Below are 3,873 nucleotides of genomic sequence, written 5' to 3'. Positions count from 1 at the left end.
ATGGATTGGGGTAAATGCATTTGGTCGAAGTACATTACGCCTCGTATATCATTGTTGACATGGAAGGTGTTAAGGGGTAGGGTGCTTACTGATGATTTTTTGTAGAAAAGAGGAGTCTCTATGGCTTCTCGTTGTGGTCTTTGCTCTCTTAATTTGGAATCTTTAGATCACATATTTCTTCATTGCCCATTTGCACATGGAATCTAGAACCACATGATTAACTAGTTTGAGTTGGGTGTTTTGCCTTGCTCAATCTTAGGTGTGCTTCATTTGGGTATCTCTGTTGGTTTTAGTCCACAATTAAAAGAGTTATGGTAGGCTTGCTTTACAACAGTTTTATGGTTTATTTGGCATGCTAGAAACAAAGTAAAATATGATGGCCAGGTTTTTCAAGTGGATGTGATTTGTCGAATGATCTCAGGACACATTCAGTATGCTAGTCGACTTGCCCACGGCAACATGCATAACACCATACGTGATCTCCGGATATTGAAGCGGTTTGGTGTCCAATGCAAGCCTCGCTGTGCTCCTAGGATAATTGAAGTCAATTGGCATCCACCACCTAATGGGTGGATTAAAATTAACTCTAATGGTGCTTGGAAGCGTGGTTCTAATGTGGGGGGATATGGTGCGGTTTTTCGAGATTACAGGGGTCATGTTCTTGGTGCTTTCTCTGCTAATCTTGAAATTCCTAGCTCAGTTGCAGCGGAAGTGATAGCGGTCATCAAGGCTATTGAACTAGCTTGGGTTAGAGATTGGAAGCATATTTGGTTGGAAGTAGATTCCTCTCTTATCCTTGACTTTCTTCACAGTCCTCATTTAGTTCCTTGGATGTTTCGCATCGAATGGTGCAATTGCTTGTATCATATTTCTCAAATGAATTTCCGCTCATCTCACATATTTCGAGAAGGTAATCAAGTTGCTAATGCGTTAGCGAATTTTGGTACTGATTCTACAAGCTTGATTTGGTGGGCCTCTGCTCCACCCTTTATACTTGCACATTGTTACAGAGACCACTTGGGTCTTCCGAACTTTCGTTTTCGTTAGTTTCATGTTTCCTTTTTCTGATTTTTTTTGGGAGGTTTTGGTTTTGGTTCCCCTCCTTTGTTCTCTATTTTCCTTCTCTTAATTTAAGAGGATAGGAAGGATCTCTTCCTCACCTAAAAAAAAAAAAATATGAATCTTTTTTATTATATAATAGTAGTGGTGGTATTCAATTGACTTTTACCCTATTCTCTCTTTAGTTTCTCAATTGCATGGTTATTCACTCAGATCTTACTAATGCCTTTTCCGTGCTCTTGTTATATGAAGATGTAAGATGGTAAGTTCAAGCCCAATCTCAAAAAAAAATTTTAAAAATAAAAAAAAATAAAGTCACCTCCCCATTTTATTTCATTAGTCATGACACTTTCTTTTAGATATGTTTAGCTTGACAACGTCTTATAATTTTCGTCTGAGTGCTTTCTTTCTTGGAAATGTAATTGGTAAAATGATTTTAAATATTGAGATGAGATATGATTGGAGATGCACATGGTCTTTAGTAAGGTATCAGTCGAACAATTAGGTTTGATCGACGGTACCAACCGTCCAATCAAATCTCTCTATATATTGATTAAAACGAGTCATTTTCAAGTTTTTGCATAGAAGAGAGTGATGATTTTGGTATGATTATTATTGTTCTTAGTTGTGATCCATAGGACAAATGTGGAAGAAAAAAAAAAAGTGCGCTTGACTCAAAACAGCAAAATGAGTCAAAGTTTTCACACTTACTCCACCAACAAATTTTTATTCCCACCAACTTAATTAAAAGAGAAATTATTATTCTATCCTCAACCTAATTAATGAATTACATGCCAATGTGACTGCCTCTCTCTCTCTCTCCAATCTCCACCTCCAGCGCGGCAATGGCATCCACGCCTAAAGACCATGAAGAAGCTTCGATCGCCGACCACATGTTGCCGATTGCTTTCATATTTGCTCTCCCTTACTCTTCTCTGCTTTTTTTGAACTTGTATTAGTGAATTGATGGAGGAAATTTTGCTGTTAGTTGAAGTTTTGCTTGGCAATTGAACAAGGATTTTCGTTTTGGTTTCTTCTGTTTGGATTTTGACTAGGTTTTATCTGTGTGTGCGCGGTTTTAGGTTTAGGAATGGCAGAGCCGAGGGCGGCGAAGATCATTGATGATGGTGGCGATGGTGGTGATGATTTCTACGACGCTAATTAGACAACATCGCTAAGCCAGAAGATGTCGTCGTTAGAGTGGGAGAAAGGGGAACTGGAGAAAGAGAATAGAGTTTGTTTCTAACTGAGCCATGGAGCTTGAGACTGAGGTCAGTAGGCTTCAATAGTATTTGATCTAGCTGAATGAATTTGGACCCTTCTAGTCAAGATGTGCTAGAGATCAAATTGTTCAAAAACGAGATGCATTATAGTTGCAGGTGTTAAAGGGTATATATTTTTACCAAATTGAAATTTTTGCCAGCCACAAAATGCTCTAGGGTAGCTTAATTGTGAATCGATCATGATCTGGTATGGTAGATGGATCCTTGGCATTCCTGGGGGCAAACTAAGTGCTTCTGATCTTGCAAGTTTCAGAGTTCAGACTTTGTTATCATATATTTGGGTTTCAATGTCCAATCATTTGGGCCTCTTATTGTGTTTTTATTCTATGACAATGATTGCATGAAATTTCATTAAGCTTATAACGAAGGGCATGCGTTTGGTTACAATCTTTATTTTAGTAGCGAGTGGCAATAAATGTTTTGAATAGATGTAATCTCTCCATTTTTTTTTCTTAATTAAAGTTTTGTTTGTCTAATTTTAGGGATATTAGTTTTCATTCCAGCGACCAAAAGGTTTATTGGGGGGCAATAAACCTCTTTGCCCCCTTATGAGATCTCTGGTGACCTCTTTGGGAACCTCCGGCAAGCTTTCATAAATTTTTATTGCTCCCAAATAAAAGTCTATTAGAGGGCAATAAACTTCTCCGGTAACTTATGCGATCTCCGGTGACTTTTTTAGAGACCTCCGGCTAGGTTTTCAAAGAAGTCCGGTGGGCCGCGACTGGTGACTAAACTTCGGCGAAGTCTCCTATAGCTTCTCTCACTTCAATTTTCTCCCTCTCCCTTTATGTAACAAAGAGGTGAGGATAGTCTAAAAACAAAAAACAAAAAAAACTTATTTGGGTATTAGAGAAGACTTTATTAGAGTCTTTATGGGTAAGTGAGAACAAAAATAAGCTGGTGTTGTAAGGGGGAAAAAAGTTTATAGAATCATGGTAAATGGTCAAAATCCCGCTCAAAAACCCATTATATCAGTGCATCCATACATAATGATTGTTTTCTAGCCAGAGCTAGGTAGCAGTATGATATGTTTTAGAGATTTTTTTCCCCCACACCACCCACTTATTTTTTTCCCACTTACCCATGAAGACTCTAATAAGGTATTCCCTAATACCTAATTAAGTTTTTTTTTTTTTAGACTATTTTGCCCTGACCCATTTGTTATTGAGAGAGATTAATGGAAGAGAGAGAAGCCATTGGAGACTTTGTCGGAGTCCCGTCACCTGCCGCTGGAAATCCAGTCACCGATTGCCGACCGCTAGACTTCTCTAAAAATCTCTCCGAAGATCCTCAAAGAGGTCGTCAGAAACCTCATAAGTCACCAAAGAATTTTATTCCCCCCAATAAACCTCTATTATCCCCCAATAGACCTTTATTTGGGGCAATAAAAGTTTATGAAACCTCGCCGGAAATCCCGAAAGAGGTTGTCGGAGATCTCATAAGGGGCGGGAGAGGTTTATTGCCCTCCAATAGACCTTTAGGTTGTTGGAATGGAAACTAATTTTACTAAAATTAGACAAATAAAACTGTA

This window comes from Rosa chinensis, chromosome 3 (assembly GCF_002994745.2).
Source record: "Rosa chinensis cultivar Old Blush chromosome 3, RchiOBHm-V2, whole genome shotgun sequence".
In the NCBI taxonomy this organism is placed as follows: domain Eukaryota; kingdom Viridiplantae; phylum Streptophyta; class Magnoliopsida; order Rosales; family Rosaceae; genus Rosa; species Rosa chinensis.
The sequence above is the reverse complement of the archived record's forward strand: the minus strand, read 5'-3'. Positions refer to the sequence as shown.